Source organism: Mirounga leonina, unplaced genomic scaffold (genome assembly GCF_011800145.1).
Source record: "Mirounga leonina isolate KUSES-001 unplaced genomic scaffold, KU_Mleo_1.0 Mir_128, whole genome shotgun sequence".
NCBI classification, from domain to species: domain Eukaryota; kingdom Metazoa; phylum Chordata; class Mammalia; order Carnivora; family Phocidae; genus Mirounga; species Mirounga leonina.
In genome coordinates this window covers 18,323,270-18,340,697 of record NW_023270320.1, presented here as the reverse complement: position 1 = coordinate 18,340,697, position 17,428 = coordinate 18,323,270, and the positions used below count along the sequence as shown (strand labels likewise).

Genomic DNA, 17,428 nt, shown 5'->3' with positions numbered 1-17,428 from the left:
CCGTTCTGCAATTCTGGAACTTGTTTTCCTATCTGCGCAGTGTTCTTGGTCAGCCACCCACCAGTATTTTCTGCATCTGCATGAAGTACTTATTTATTTATTTATTTATTTATTTATTTATTTATTTATTTATTTGAGAGAGAGAGAATGAGATAGAGCATGAGAGGGGGGAGGGTCAGAGGGAGAAGCAGACTCCCTGCCGAGCAGGGAGCCCGACGCGGGACTCGATCCAGGGACTCCAGGATCATGACCTGAGCCGAAGGCAGTCGCTCAACCAACTGAGCCACCCAGGCGCCCTGCATGAAGTACTTTTATCGAGTTATTAAAAATGCTGTTTTGACCCTAAGTCCCATAGAACCGTGATGATTAGGAAATCAATTTACTCAATTATCGCAAGTGTAGAGAGGAAGTGTCAGCAAGTGTAGAGAGGAATTACAAAAACTGGAATAGAAGTCCCTCACTTCTGAACTGGACACCGGAGTTCTCAAATTAAAATCATAAAAAAAGAGGGGGGCGAGGGGGGAGGTCTTACTGGCAACATCACTACCAGACATCAGACGGGACAGTGAGACTGTTTGGTCAGAACCAAGGAACACTATTTCCTTGCAAAGTCTGCAAAATACCTAACCAAGCACTGCCTTAAGTCCAGTGAGTACAAAGCTCCGTAAGTTTCCACAGAAATGCAGGACCTGGCGCTCGTGTGCTGGGACCCGTGCAGTCCCGCCTCCGGGGCTCAGGCAAAGCGGTCCTGTCCTGTCACCTCTAGCTACAGGCGATCGTCTCCAACTGCTGCTCCGCTTCGGCGGCCATCGCTGCCGCCTGCAACTGTTCTGTCTCGCTCTGGATGGCCCTGGGGGTGACCTGCTTCCTCTCACTGTGCATATTGTTCTCGTGCCTTTTCAGATCAGACGCCTTGGCAAACGCCCTGGTGCAGGAGCCGCAGACAAAAGCCTTTTCCCCTCTGTGTCTTCGTTCGTGGTCTTTGAGGCGGGACTTGTGTTTGAAGGCTGTGCCACACATGTGGCAGGCAAATGGCCTCTCATTGCTGTGCACTCTCTCGTGCTTCTGCAAGTCCGGGGCGCGGATAAAGGATTTTCCACACACCTCACAACTGCACGGCTTATAGCGCGTGTGGATTTTGAGGTGTTCGTTCAGGTGGGCCTGTGTGGTAAACCTTTTGTACACATTTCACAAGCAAACGGCCTCTCGGCCGTGTGGAGTTTTTCATGCTTCCTCAACCTGCCTTCGTCGGAGAAGCTCTTCCCGCCCGCCCGGCAGGCGATCCGCTCCCGACCGTGGCCTTACAGCAAGTACTCGACCTTCACGTCGCTGGCCGCTGTCGCCCAGCCTGGGGTCTGTTCGTCCTTCACTCCACTCATTCCATCATTAAATGTTAAGGCTTGAGCTCTGGGACCCCAAATCTTTCCATTCTGGGGTCTCCATGGATTCTGCTTCCTGGCCGTAGCAATTGACCCTCCGAACTTCCTCACTCCCCAGCTCTTGCAGGATGGCTTCCTGAACCCTGCGCGTCGTCGTAGGCGACTTGCCCTCCTCCCGACTGGGGGGGGGGGTGCCCTCTACCGTGTCGTCAGAGGGACTGTCATCCTGGTCTCCAATTTCGTCCACGTCATCATTCTGAGTGTCCGCAGCATCTCCGATGGGGCGATTGAGTTTGAGGCAATACTTACTTTTCGATTGGCCGCTGTTTTCGTCGGGACTAGACACATCACGCTTCTGAGAACAGAGTTTATCTAAAAACCGGATTCCGAGGTTCTGACCCGATGACATCATTAAGTTAACATCCTCTTTTTTCACAGAAATCTTTGCCGTGTACGTGTAGTTCAGGACCTCTTCAAATATATCAGAACGAAGAAAATCTATTTCCATTACTGAAGAGCTATCAACCTCAAGCTTCTTGAAAAGCTTTTTAAAGTCGGTGCTACAGGGGGTCTGCTTCTCCCTCTGACCCTCCCCCCTCTCATGCTCTGTCTCTCATTCTCTCTGTCTCAAATAAATAAATGAAATCTTTAAAGTAGGTGCTACAGGCGGCAAGAACACACCTGTGTGCTCCGAATTTCACATCTTCAACCACATGGCAGTATCACAGAATTCTCCTTCCAGGCGTTGTTCGTTTAGGGTTTTCATAAAACAGAGTTTTATGATCATCGTCATTATATTTAATGGTTTCAGACATACGGATGAAAAACTCCATGAACAACTCGGGCTATTATCTTAATGCTTTAAACACCAAAGTCTTCAGATCAGAATAACTCAGAATAAATCAGGGGCACGCCAGTCATAAGCGGCGGCAGCCACCGAGCAGCCGCGACAATGGCGGCCGCACGACTCCCCGGTTGAAAGCTCGCAACTTCGGGATGGGGAGGAAGCAGGGAGCGAAGCGCCAGACCCAAAAGGACTTGAGAGCCTCCCAGGCTTCGCTCTCACTTCTTTCGGTCCGGGAGGGGGGGGGACGGATCAGGCCACTTGCATCCTTTCCTAAACAAAAGCTCCCAGCCTGGGAGCCGGGAGGGGAAGGGCCGCGGCTCCCTTTCAGAATCGGAGCCCAGCGCAGGCTGGGGGCCGCGGCTCCGAACCGAAGCGGGAGGGCCCGCGGCGGCGCCGGCGGCGAGCGGGAGCGCGAGCGGGCGCGGGCGTGTCCGCAGCCCCGCGCCGCGCCCCGCGAGCCAAAAGCTTTTTATTTGGATACAGTCCCAAGGCTTTATGTTTGCTTTTGTTTCCCTTGCCTTAGGAGGCATCTAAAAAATGTTGCTATAGCTGATGTCAAAGAAATTATTGGTAGTGCTCTCTTTTAGGACTTCTCTGGTTTCAGGTCACACATTTAGTTATTTCACTCATTTTGAGTTTATTTTTGTATACAGTGTAAGGAAGTGGTCCACCTTCATTCTTTTGTAAATCTTTTTAGATCTGATTCAGACCTCTACTTAAACTCTAAACACACAAAACAAATTGAGTGCCAGACATTTCCGCTTGGATATCACACAGACACTTCAAATGTAACATATTCAAAATTGAGTTCATTATTTCTCATGCCTCTCCTACCCAATCTTCACATTTCTATCTCAGTTGTCCATTAATTTCCTATTCAGTTGCCTCTTCCCAGGTTTGACTCCTTCCTTTCTTCCTACCTCCAATCTACTGTCTTTCACTGATTCCACAATGTACATTTCCCCACACATTTCATATCTCTGAAATTGTGGTGCTTCTAACCATCAATGGTGTTAGATCATATGTTATTAGCTAGCAAGGTTTTCCTTCCTAGTGCTATATAAAATGCTATATTTTAAATCAATGGAGTTTTAGATTTCATGAAATATAATATTGCCACATTTAGTAGATTGTACAACCTCATATCGTTGAAATATGTCCACTTTTCTCCATTTTCTCTGCCACTTCTCAAAGTCACACTATTATCATTTCTCCTGAGGATTACTGTTAAGAGTTTTATAATGGGTCCTTCCACTTCTGGTATTGTTCACTAGCCACCAGGGATACCCTCCATCCCCAACGGTCTACTTTGAAACTAAAATGATCTTTCAAAATGAAATTCTGATTTTGTCTTTCCCAGATTGGAAACATTGTAATGACTTTCTATTGCTCACACAGTAAAAATCAGACTTTTTACCATGGCTTACAGCTTCTACAACAATCTAACCTATATAACTCTTCAGTTCATCACTCAACGTTTTATCTCATTTTGTGATCTGTAGTCTTACTGAATTCACTCTCATGTTTCAAGCATGCTTTTTTTTTTTCCCCCCCCAGAGACTACACACTAGCTTCCCAGTCCCCTCTCCTTCCCTGGTTAACTCCTATTCAACTTTCAGGTTTCAGCTGAGACATTACTTCTTCCATGAAATTCCCCTGACCTCTCCAATCCAGGTTAAAGACATTTCTATAACATTTGATAATTCTCCAATCATATTTTACCTCTATTTGAACTCCCTGTTTGTCTGAGGAACAGGATAAATTGTATATTTATTACTATGATTTGTATTTCCTCTGATTCATTTCCCTTCTCCCGGTAAAAAGGTAGATCCTTTGCATATGTTTTGCCTTGGGCATTTGTGCAGGACTAAAACCTAAAATCACCAAAGACAGTGAGATAAAAATGACTTTAGGATAGCCTTGGAAATTAAGCAGATTTCTCTCTGTAGATGCTGCAAGAGGAAGGGACTTGTTTCTCATTCTCTAAAAGAATCCAAGATAAGTGCCAAGATTTCAGATGTTTGCACTGTCATATCTAAGGGAACTGCTTCCTAGACACAGGAGCCCCCAGCTACATCTAAAATTTTAAGGCCCTAAGGATGGTAGATATAGGTACATCAGAGTGGTTGACATGAGGTGGGAGGCCACATGGAATGAGCCAATGGGACCTACTGCATGGGGCCAGATAAAGATCATACAGTATTTGTCTTGTTTGACTCATTACACTTAAACTCTATTCCTCTGTCTTCGGGCCTTTCCTTGTCTTCCCATTCTCTCTCCCTCCTCCCCTCTCCCCCCATTCCATCTGTCTCAAAGAATGCCTTAATTCTTAATCTCTGAGTTAAAAAAATATATATTTAGGGACACCTGGATGGCTCAGTCGGTTGAGTTGCCTACTGTCAATTTTGGCGCAGGTCATGATCTTAGGGTCTTGAGATCGAGCCCCAGATGAGGCTCCGTGCTCAGTGCAGTCTGCTGGAGATTCTCTCTCTCTCTCTCCCTCTGCCCCTCCACTCCCTCTTTCCCCCATCTCTCTTTCTCAAATAAATGAATACATCTTTTAAAAATATTTAAATTTCTTTAAATTTAAAACATCCCCTGGGTATCCACTGGTTCCAGACATACTTTTCCCTGACTGGATTGGATCCTGGAACAGAAGAAGAATATTAGTGGAAAAACAGATGAAATTTAAATAAGCTCTGTAGTTTAGTTACTAGTACTATACTAATGTTGATTTCCTGGTCTTGATAATTGGGCTAATGTTATCTAAGTTGTTAACATGAAAGGAATCTGAGTGGAGAGTATACATAAATTTTCTGTACTACTTTGTAGAAAGTTCTTTGATAGATATAGGGCCTCCACGATTTTAGATTTTGTGTTGTTTTTTTTTTTAAATAATAGCTTTGTTGAGATGTAATTCACATGCCATAAAATTCACTCTCTTAAAATATACAGTTCAGAATTGTGCAACCATCACCACTATCTAATTTCAGAACATTTTCATGACACTGAAAAGAGATACCATATTCATAAGCAGTCATCCTCTTCCCTAGCTCCCATCCCTTGGCAACACCTAATTTACTTTCTGTCTCTATGGATTTACCTGTTCTTGGACATTCATATAATACATGTTTTTTTGTGACTCATTTCTTTTACTTACTGTAATGTTTTCAGGAAACATTAATATTGCAACATGTGCCAATACTTCATTCATTTTTATGATTGAATAACACTGTGTTATATGGATACATCATATTTATTTACCTATTCATCAGTTCATGGGCATTGGGCTGTTTCCATTTTTTGGCTATGACAAACACTGCTACTATGAACATTCATGTGAATTTTTGTTTTGTTTTGTCTTGTTTTAATTTTATTTTATTATGTTAGTCACCATACAATACATCATTAGTTTTTGATGTAGTGATCCACGATTCATCATTTTCGTATAACACCCAGTGCTCCATGCAGTACGTGCCCTCCCTTTTTTAAAAATTTTTTATTGTTATGTTAAGCACCATACATTACATCATTAGTTTTTGATGTAGTGTTCCATGATTCATTGTTTGTGTATAACACCCAGTGCTCCATGCAGAATGTGCCCTCTTTAATACCCATCACCAAGGTAACCCATCCTCCCACCCCCTTCCCCTCTGGAACCCTCAGTTTGTTTTTCAGAGTCCATAGTCTCTCATGGTTCATCTCTCCCTCCGATTTCCCCCCTTCATTTTTCCCTTCCTTCTCCTAATGTCTTCCATGCTATTCTTTATGTTCCACAAATGAGTGAAACTATATGATAATTAACTTTCTCTGCTTTACTTATTTCACTTAGCATAATCTCCTCCAGTCCCATCCATGTTGATGTAAAAGTTGGATATTCATCCTTTCTGATGGCTGAGTAATATTCCATTGTATATATCACCACATCTTCTTCATCCATTCATCTGTTGAAGGGCATTTAGGCTCTTTCCATTGTATGGCTATTGAGGACATTGCTGCTATGAACATTGGGGTGCATATGGCCCTTCTTTTCACTACATCTGTGTCTTTGGGGTAAATAATCGGTAGTGCAATGGCTGGGTCATAGGGTAGCTCTATTTTTAATTTTCTGAGGCACCTCCACACTGTTTTCCAAAATGGCTGTACCAACTTGCATTCCCACCAACAGTGTAAGAGGGTTCCCCTTTCTCCACAACCTCTCCAACATTTGTTGTTTCTTGCCTTGTCAATTTTTGCCATTCTAACTGGTGTAAGGTGGTATCTCAGTGTGGTTTTGATTTGAATTTCCCTGATGGCTAATGATAATAAACATTTTTTCATGTGTCTGTTACCATTTGTATGTCTTCTTTGGAGAAGTGTGTGTTCATGTCTTCTGCCCATTTTTTGATTTGATTATTTGTTTTTTGGGTGTTGAGTTTGAGAAGTTCTTTATAGATCTTGGATACCAGTCCTTTATCTGTAGTGTCATTTGCAAATATCTTCTCCCATTCTGTGGGTTGCCTCTTTGTTTTGTTGACTGTATCCTTTGCTGTGCAGAAGCTTTTTATCTTGATGAAGTCCCAAAAGTTCATTTTTGCTTTTGTTTCACTAGCTTTTGGAGATGTATCTTGAAAGAAGTTGCTGTGGCCAATATCAAAGAGGTTACTGCCTATGTTCTCGTCTAGGATTTTGATGGATTCCTGTCTCACATTGAGGTCTTTCATCCATTTTGAGTATATCTTTGTGTATGGTGTTAGAGAATGGTCAAGGTTCATTCTTCTGCATGTGGCTGTCCAATTTTCCCAGCACCATTTATTGAAGAGACTGTCTTTTTTCCATTGCATATTTTTTCCTGTTTTGTCAAAGATTATTTGACCATAGAGTTGAGGGTCCATATCTGGGCTCTCTATTCTGTTCCATTGATCTATATGTCTGTTTTTGTGCCAGTACCATGCTGTCTTGGTGATCACTGCATTGTAATATAGCTTGAAATCGGTCAACATGATGCCCCCCAGCTTTGTTTTTCAAGATTTCCTTGGTGATTCAGGGTCATTTCTGATTCCATACAAATTTCAGGATTGTTTGTTCCAGCACTTTAAAAAATGTCATTGGAATTTTGATCGGGATGGCATTGAATGTATAGATTGCTCTGGATAGCATAGATATTTTAACAATGTTTATTCTTCCAATCCATGAGCATGGAACATTTTTCCATCTTTTTGGGTCTTCTTCAATTTCTTTCATGAGTGTTCTGTAGTTCCGAGAGTATAGATCCTTTACCTCTTTGGTTAGGTTTATTCCGAGGTATCTTATGGTTTTTGGTGCTATTGTAAATGGAATCATTTCTCTAATTTCTCTTTCTACAGATGCATTGTTAGTGCATAAGAAAGCAACTGATTTCGGACGCCTGGATGGCTCAGTTGGTTAAGCGACTGCCTTCAGCTCAGGTCATGATCCTGGAGTCCCGGGATCAAGTCCCGCATTGGGCTCCCTGCTTGGCAGGGAGTCTGCTTCTCCCTCTGACCCTCCTTCCTCTCATGCTCTCTGTCTCTCATTCTCTCTCTCTCTCTCAAATAAATAAATAAAATCTTTAAGAAAAAAAAAAAGCAACTGATTTCTTTTTTTTTTTAAGATTTTATTTATTTGAGAGAGAGAGAATGAGTGAGAGAGCGCGCACACATGAGAGAGGGGAAGGTCAGAGGGAGAAGCAGACTCCCTGCTCAGCAGGGAGCCCAATGCGGGACTCGATCCCAGGACTCCAGGATCATAACCTGAGCCAAAGGCAGTTGCTTAACCAACTGAGCCACCCAGGCATCCTGAAAGCAACTGATTTCTGTGCATTGATTTTGTATCCTGCCACATTACTGAATTGCTGTATGAGTTCTAGTAATTTGGGGGTGGAGTCTTTTGGGTTTCCCACATAAAGTATCATGTCATCTGCGGAAAGAGAGAGTTTGACTTCTTCTTTGCCAATTTGAATACCTTTTATCTCTTTTTGTTGTCTGATTGCTGTTGCTAGGACTTCTAGTACTATACTGAACAATAGTGGCAAGAGTGGGCATCCTTCACGTGTTCCTGATCTTAAGGGAAATGTTCTCAGCTTTTCCCCATTGAGAATGATATTCTCTGTGGGTTTTCATAGATGGATTTTATGAACTTGAGGAATGTTCCCTCTATCCCTATACTCTGAAGAGTTTTAATCAGGGAAGGATGCTGTATTTTGTCAATGCTTTTTCTGCATCAATTGAGAGGACCATATGGTTCTTCTCTCTCCTCTTATTAATGTGTTCTATCACATTGATTGATTTGCGAATGTTGAACCACCCTTGCATCCTGGGGTAAATCCCACTTGGTCGTGGTGGATGATCCTTTTAATGTATTGTTGGATCCTATTAGCTAGAATTTTGTTGAGGATTTTGGAATCCATATTCATCAGGGATATCGGTCTGAGATTCTCCTTTTTGATTGGGTCTTTGCCTGGTTTGGGGATTAAGGTAATGCTGGCCTCATAGAATAAGTCTGGAAGCTTTCCTTCTGTTTCTATTTTTTAAAACAGCTTCACAGAATAGGTATTATTTCTTCTTTGAATGTTTGGTAGAATTCCCCCAGGGAATCCAGCAGGCCCTGGACTCTTGTTTTTTGGGAGGTTTTTGATCACTGCTTCAATCTCGTTCCTGGTTATTGGCTTATTCAGGTTTTCAATTTCTTCCTGTGTCAGTCTTGGCAGTTTATAGGTTTCCAGGAAGGCATCCATTTTATCCAGGTTGCTCATCTTATTGACATAGTTGTTGATAATAATTTCTAATAATTGTTTCTATTTCCTTGGTGTTAGTCGTGATCTCTCCCCTTTCATTCATAATTTTATTAATTTGGGTCCTTTCTCTTTTCTTTTGGATAAGTCTGGCCAGTGGTTCATCAATCTTAATTTTTTCAAAGAACCAGCTTCTAGTTTTGTTGATCTGATCTACTGTGTTTCTGGTTTCTAATTCATTGATCTCTGCTCTAATCTTAATTATTTCTCTTCTAATGCGTGGCTTAGGCGTCGTTTGTTGCTTTTTCTCTAGTTCTTTAAGGTGTAGAGTTAGTTGGTGAATTCGGGATTTTTCTATTTTTTTGAGTGAGGCTTGGATGGCTATGTATTTTCCCCTTAGGACTGCCTTTGCAGTATCTCATAGGTTTTGGACCGATTTGTTTTCATTCTCATTGGTTTCCATGAATTGTTTAAGTTCTTCTTTGATTTCCTGGTTGACCCAAACATTCTTGAGCAGAGTGGTCTTTAGCTCATGTGAATGTTTTTGTGTGGAGATACGTTTTTTATTATGTTGGGTATATACTTAGAAGTTGAATTGAAAGATCATGTGGTAACTCCATGTTTAACACTTCAAGCTGTCAAACTCTTCCAAAATGGCTGCAACATTTTATATTTTCACCAGTAATATGGGGGTACCAATTTCTACATATCCTCCAAAACACTTGTTTTTGTGTGACTTTTAACCTTTAGCCATCCTAGTGGATGTGAAGTGATAACTCACTTTGGGTTTGACTTGTATTTATGTAATGACTAATGATGTTCAGCATCTTTTTGTGTGTTCATTGGCCATGTGCATATCTCTTTTTTTAAAGTAATGGCTATTCAAATCCTTTTTCCATTTTTATTTATTTTTTTTTTGCCAGTAAAATATTATATTTTTATTCACTCTTTTTTGTGAACTTTACATTTTTCTCTCACATGTTATTATGGATTTAAAGCATTTTTCTGTGTTTTAATTAACTGATGGTTGTGATGGACTCCATCATAGTACAAGGAGAAGCGGCAGAAGAAGTATTCATAGTATACTGTTGCATAATGTTTCACTACATGGCCAGTGAGGGCCCCTATTAGGAGACTTTTTTATTTTTAAACTTCTTAAGTAGTCTTGGGATGCCTGGGTGGCTCAGTTGGTTAAACATATGTCTTCAGCTCAGGTCATGATGACAGAGAGAGAGACAGAAAGCACAAGCAGCGAAAGCAGCAGGCAGAGGGAGAAGCAGGCTCCCTGCTGAGCAAGAAGCCTGATGCAGGACTCGATCCCATTACCCTGGGATCATGACCTGAGCTGAAGGCAGATGCTTAACTGACTGAGCCACCCAGGCATCCCTATTTTTTTCTTTTTTTCTCACTTGAGGTTTTGGTGTCATCATATCTAAGAAACATTTCCTAATCCAATGTAATGTAGATTTACTTCTATGTTTTCTTATAAACATTTTCTAGTTTTAGCTATTACATTTAGATTAATGATTCATTTTTCGTTAATTCTTGTATATGTTTTGAAGTAGGAGTTCTATTTCATTCTTTTGCATGTGGCTATCCAGTTATCCCAATGCCATTTATTAAAAATATCTATGTGCTATTTTTGTAATTTTCTTGTATGTGTAAGGTTATTTCAAAATAAAAGGTAAAAAACAAATTAAGAAATTGTTTTTGACTTTCAGTACTACCTCTTGGCTCTGCCATTCTGGAATCTGATCTTCCCAATGATTCTAGGGAGCCCAGTGTCATGAGAGAATGTTCTATTGGAAACTACAGAAGGCTACCATTATCAACTTTCTCAAAGATGCTAATGTCCTCTTTACCAGTGTAACTTTTTTCCCCAACTATCCACTGGACCATCCCATTGAACATAGAAAAGCAAGCAAGGAATACCTCCTTCTTATATAATAAATCCTTCCTCACAATCCCACCACTCTGAGAACTTTGACCTACTTCTGAGTGCTCTTTTAAAACAATTATCCAATTTCCACCTTATTTACTATAGCCCATTGTCACGTCCAAACTTTAAATAGCCATGCCAGCAGTGTTAGGCAATATTGCAAGTATTCTTGCTATAATGTTGAATACTGAATTATTTCAATAAATTCTCCCTTATCCATCGTATAGTCTACATCCACCCCAGTCCAAAGCCATCTTACATACAGTCCCAAGGATTCTGTGGCATTCATTAGCCAGATCCTAAATTTCTTTTATTTTAGAAATATTTCCTCCTGTACTATAGATTGTTTTCTTGCTCAGGCTGTGCTGAGCCCTGACCTTGGTTATTTTCCTTTAGGAATGCTGGGAGCAGATGATGAGTAGGATAAGCATCATATCTCAGGATATTTGTTAAATGTTTGGATCTCCAGGCAAGGGGAGACTACTCTCCTTCATCATTAACTAGGAGACTTAATTAAATAAATCATTCATTTAGTCAACCAGTACTTTTGAGTAATTACCACTTCCAGGACCTCTGCTTGTTTCTGTTTTCTGGAGATTCAAATCTACTGTTAGAGGTAATGATCTACCAAATAGTGTCAAAGTTCCTTACTAAAATTCTATAAAAATAATTAACTGGTGATTTCATCTTTTGTAACTGGATTTAATGAGTGGTTTAAACTTTAAAGTTAATGTAGCTCTTACAGGAGAACAGGAAACCAAATAGAACTGTGATTTTATTGATATATTTTACAAGACCTTGCCCCTGAACAATTTATACCTACTATTATTAACTCAGAGTTTATGTTATGTGTTCATTAAGAAAGCAATCCTGTCATGTGACAGGAGAAAATTGGTTGAAGAGAAGAAAGAAGGAAATATAAAATCCATCTAAACATATAATTACTGAACTGATATCAAAAAGACATAATAAAGCCAAGAATCAGATAGTGATAAAGCAAAAACTATTCAAAGTTAACTCTGAAGTTTTGCTAATTTTAGAATGTCTTTTTGCTCTATCACCATATTTCTAGAATTATTGTCACATTTTGAAGGAAAAGAGATGGGGGAAGAAAAAATCAGTCTCTAGCATATCTTACATTGGAGAATCAAACAGAAGAATTAAAAAAGAGATATTTAATATTATTTTTACTTGAGCTCAGTAACCTAAGAATAATGACAATGGAAAAAGGGGTCAGTATTCTTAACTTATTTTTGATCCATGGGAATTCATTCATTTTAGTATAGGGCATACATTTTTTTCCTGTGTATCTAAATTGGAAAATTAGTCATAACCCATGCAATAAGTGATTTTTACTTTGAGCCATACAGCGCATTTGTGGCTATACTTTGAAAAGTTCAAAATATTTGTTTGTTTGTTTTTGAGTTTGGCTGTTGTCAATAGTAACCCTCTATGCCACTCTGGCTCAAACTGAAGTTTTCTCTTCAGCCTACTTTTGAAAGTATCATGGGTGGAAGGGCAGCAATGTTAACTATACCAGTTTACAAGGGATATAAATGCAAATGGAATTTCACACTTCACAAAAAATAATCTAATATTTTTTTGTTTCCTCTCCCTGCAACCCTGAACTTTTCTCTTTTAATGTCCCTGTCTCCAAGAAAAGAATGTTTTCAGCAGGCTTGTAATAATGATCCAGGGAACTGGAGCCTGCCTACCCACGTGCCATGTATTGTTCCTCATGTACTAACTGGGCAAATAACAAAGAGAATTACAGTATAATCTTAATTAGCAGGAAGTAATAGGTTTGCTTATACATAATGGGAGAAGAAAAAATCTGCCCAATTCTAGCGCTTCCTCTGGGGCACTTTCTAATTTTGCCATGTGCAGAGAATAAGAAACTATAGCAATCACAAACCAAAAAGGCTACCAAAAGCTGACATCTTTTAGAAATAAAAATTTGAGTTAGTCTGCAAAAGCGTACTGACTGGCTAAGATACTGACTGAACAAATGAAACACGGAATGGGAAGTGGAGAATAAAAATAATGAATATTAGTAATTATTCCAATTTGGAACCAGTGACATACCTAGGATATTTGAAACCTCAAAGCAGATAATTTGTCAACATCTGCCATGTGGTAGAAAGCCTCTAAGATGGTACTCAATAATCCTTGCCTCTTAGTATTCATACTGTTGTGTACTCTTCTTCCATATTGTATTGGTAGGCTCAGCTCTGGGAGAGACTGGAGGGTGTTGGAGGACTGAATCCCCACCCTTAAAAAGACAGCAAGAGACCTAAGTGAAATAATATAAATAATATGCCTAATAGAGAATTTAAAATAATGATAATAAACATACTCATTGGCATTGAAAAAAGAGCCAAGGACATCAGTGAGACCCTTAACAAAGAGATAAAAAGAACCAATCAGAGATGAAGAGCACAATAAGTGAAATTAAAAATACACCTGATGAGGGTCTGGGACGCCTGGGTGGCTCAGTCAATTAAGTGTCTGTCTTTGGCTCAGGTCATGATCCTAGGGTCCTGAGATCAAGTCCTGCATTGGGCTCCCTGCTTCTCCCTCTACCTCTGCCTCTCTCTCTCTCTGTCTCTCATGAATAAATAAATAAAATCTTAAAAAAAAAAAAAAACACACTTGATGGAATAAATAGTAGGCTAGACAAAGCAAAGGGATGAATCAATGACCTAGAAGACAGAGTAATGGAAAGTAATCAAGCTAAGCAAATGAGAGGTGGGGAAATGAAGCAAGTTGAGAATAGTCAGAGAATTCAGTGACTTCATCAAACATAATAACATTTGCATTATAGGGATCCTAGAAGAAGAGAGGGAAAAGCAGGCAGAAAATTTACTTGAAGAAATAATAGCTGAATACTTCCCTAATCTGAGGGAGGAAACAAATATCCAGATCCAGGAAGCCAGAGATCCCCTAAAAAATCAACCTAAGGAGGTTGACACCAAGACACATAGTAATTAAAATGGCAAAATGTAGTGATCAAGAAAAAACTTACAAGAAGCAAGAGAAAAGAAGACAGTTACATACATGGGAAACCCCAAAAGGCTATCAGGGGATTTTTCACCAGAAATGCTGCAGGCCAGAAGGGAAGGGCATGATACATTCTAAGTACTGAAAAGGAAAAATCTGCAGCCAAGAATACACTATCCAGGAAGACTATCATTCAGAATAGAAGGAGAGATAAAGAGTTTCTTGGACAAACAAAAACTAAAGGAGTTTATGACCACTAAACCAGCCCTACAAGAAATAGTAAAGGGGCCTCTTTGAGTAGAAAGGAAAAACCAGAAGTGAGACTATTAAAAGTAAAAAACAGAAAAGCAGTAAATGTAAGTATATCTGTACAAAATAGTCCAGGGATTCACAAAATAAAAGGAAGTAAAATATGACATCCTATACCTAAAACATGGGGGAGGGGAAGTAAAGATTATGTTTAAAATTAAGTTAACATCAACTTAATACAGAGTGTTATATATGTATAAGATGTTATATATAAACCTAATGATAACCACAAATCAAAAACTAATAATAGATTTGCAAAGAATAAAAATAAAGGAATCCATGTATATCAATGAAGAAAGCCAGAAAAACCATGAAAGAGAGCAAGAGAAGAAAGGATCACTACAAAAACAACCACAAAACAAGTAACAAATGGCAATAAATACATATCTGACCACAATGTTATGAAACTAGAAATTAGCCACAAGAAAAAACCTTGAAAGAGAATAAACACATGGACATTAAATAAATGCTACTAAATAATGAATGGGTCAAAAAAAGAAATCAAAGAAAAAGAAAAAATTACATGGAAACAAATGAAAATGAAAACAATGATCCAAAATCTTTGAGATGCAAAAAAAGCAGTTCAAAGAAGGAAGTTTATAGCAATGTAGGCCTACTTCAAAAGCAAGAAAAAATTCAAGTAAAAAACCTAACCTTATTCCTAAAAGAGCTAGGGAAAAAAAGAACAAACAAAACCCCAAACCAGCAGAAAGAAGGAAATAATAAAGATTAGAGAAGAAATAAATGATATAGAAACTAAAAGAATAATAGAACAGATCAAAGAAATCAGGAGCTGGTTCTTTGAAAAGATAAACAAAATTCATAAACCTCTAGCCAAACTCATCAAGAAGGAGAGGGAGAGAGAGAGAGAGAGAGAGGACTCAAGTAAAAAAAAAATCACAAATGAAAGAGGAGAAATAGGGGCGCCTGGGTGGCTCAGTTGGTTAAGCAGCGACCTTTGGCTCAGGTCATAATCTCAGGGTCCTGGGATGGAGTCCCACATCAGGCTCCCTGCTCAGCTGAGAGCCCGCTTCTCCCTCTCCCTCTGCCTGCTGCTCTGCCTACTTGTGCTCTCTCTCTATCTCTCTGTCAAATATAAATAAAAAATCTTTAAAAAAAAAGAAAAAAAAAGGAGAGAAATAACAACCAATACCACAAAAATACAAATAATTGTAAGAATATTATGAAAAGTTTTATGTCAACAAATTGGACAACCTAGAAAAAATGGATAAATTCCTAGGAACATATATCCTACCAAAACTGAAGCAGGAAGAAATAGAAAATTTTAACAGATTTGATTATCAGCAACGAAACTGAATCAGTAATCAAAAGGTTGCCAACAAACAAAAGTCCAGGACTAAATGGCTTCACAGGCGAATTCTACCAAACATTTAAAGAAACTTAATACCCATTCTTCTCAAAATAGTCCAAAAATTAGAAGAGGCAGGAAAAGTCCCAAATTCATTCTATTAGGCCAGTATTACCCTGATATGAAAACCAGATAAATACACCACAAAAGAAAGAGAATTACTGGTCAATATCTCTAATGAACATAGTCGCAAAAATCATCAACAAAATACTAGCACACCAAGTCTGCCAATACGATAAAAAAATCATTCACCACAATCAAGTGGGATTTATTCCTAGGCTGCAATGGTGGTTCAATATTCACAAATCAACTACATCAATAAGAGAAAGGAAGGATAAAAAACCATATGATTATTTCAATGGATGAAAAAAAGCATTTGACAAAGTACAACATCCATTCATGATAGAAACTCGCAACAAAGTAGGTTTAGAGGGCATACCTCAACATAATAAAGGCCTTATGTGAAAAATCCACAGTGAACATCACACTCAATGGGGAGAAAACCTAAACCTTTTCCCCTAAGGTCAGGATCAAGGATGTCCACATTCACCACTTTTATTCAACATAGTACTGGAAGTCCTAGCCACAGCAATCTGAAAACAAAAAGAAAGAAAAGTCATCCAAATTGCTAAGGAAGAATTAAAAGTTTCACTATTTGTAGATGATATGATATGACATATAGAAAACCCCACAGACTCACCAAAGAAACAACTAGAACTGATAAATGAATTCAGTAAAGTTACAGGACACAAAATCAATCTACAGAAACCTGTTGCATTCCAATACACTAATAATGAAGCAGCAGTAAGAGAAATTAAGAAAATAATCCTATTTACAATTATACCTAAAATAATAAAATATCTAGGAATAAACCTAACCAAAGAGGTAAAAGACCTGTACTCTAAAAACTATAAAACACTAATGAAAGAAATTTAAGATGACACAAAGAAATGGAAAGACATTCCACACTCATGGATTGGAAGAACAAATATTATTAAAATATCTATACTACTCAAAGCATTCTACAGATTTAATGCATTCCTTAACAAAATGCCAACAGAATTTTTCACAGAGCTAGAGCAAATAATCCTAAATTTTGTACGAATCTCAAAAGATCCTAAATAGCCAGAGCAATCATGAAAAAGGAAAACAAAGCTGAAAATATCACAAGTTCAGACTTCAGGTTATATTAGAAACCTGTAGTAATCAAAACAGTATGGTACTGGCACAAAAAGACATATATGAATGGAACAGAATAGAAAACCAAGGAATAAAACCACAAGCATACTGTCAATTAATCTTCAACAAAGAAGGAAAGAATATACAATGGGAAAAAGTCTCTTCAACAAATGGTATTGGGAAAACTGGACAGTTACATGCAAAAGAACTAAATTGAACTACTTTTTGCACCATATACAAAAATAATCTCAAAATGGATTAAAGATCTAAATGTGAGACCTAAACCATCAAAATCCTACAAGACAGCAAAGGCAGTAATTTCTCTGACATTGGCCAATGCAACATTTTTCTAGATATGTCTCCTGAGGCAAGAAAAATAAAAGCAAAAATCAACTATTAGGACTTCATCAAAATAAAAAGCTTTTGCACAGCAAAGGAAACAATCAACAAAACTGAAAGGCAGCTTACACAAAGGGAGAAGATATTTGCAAATTACAGATCTGATGAAAGGTTAGTGTCCAAAATACATAAAGAACTGATACAACTCAAAACCCCAAAGCCAAACAATCAAATTAAGAAATAGGCAGAAGACATGAAGAGACATTTCTCCAAAGAAGATATCTAGATGGCCAACAGACACATGAAAAATGCTCAGTTTCACTCATCATCAGGGAAG

At 38.8% G+C, this 17,428-nt stretch overlaps 1 pseudogene; it reads right to left on the bottom strand.

The window, feature by feature from the left end:
* Positions 1 to 525: 525 nt before the first annotated feature.
* Positions 526 to 2,212, bottom strand: LOC118009859 (annotated as a pseudogene).
* Between the last annotated feature and the right edge of the window lie 15,216 nt (positions 2,213 to 17,428).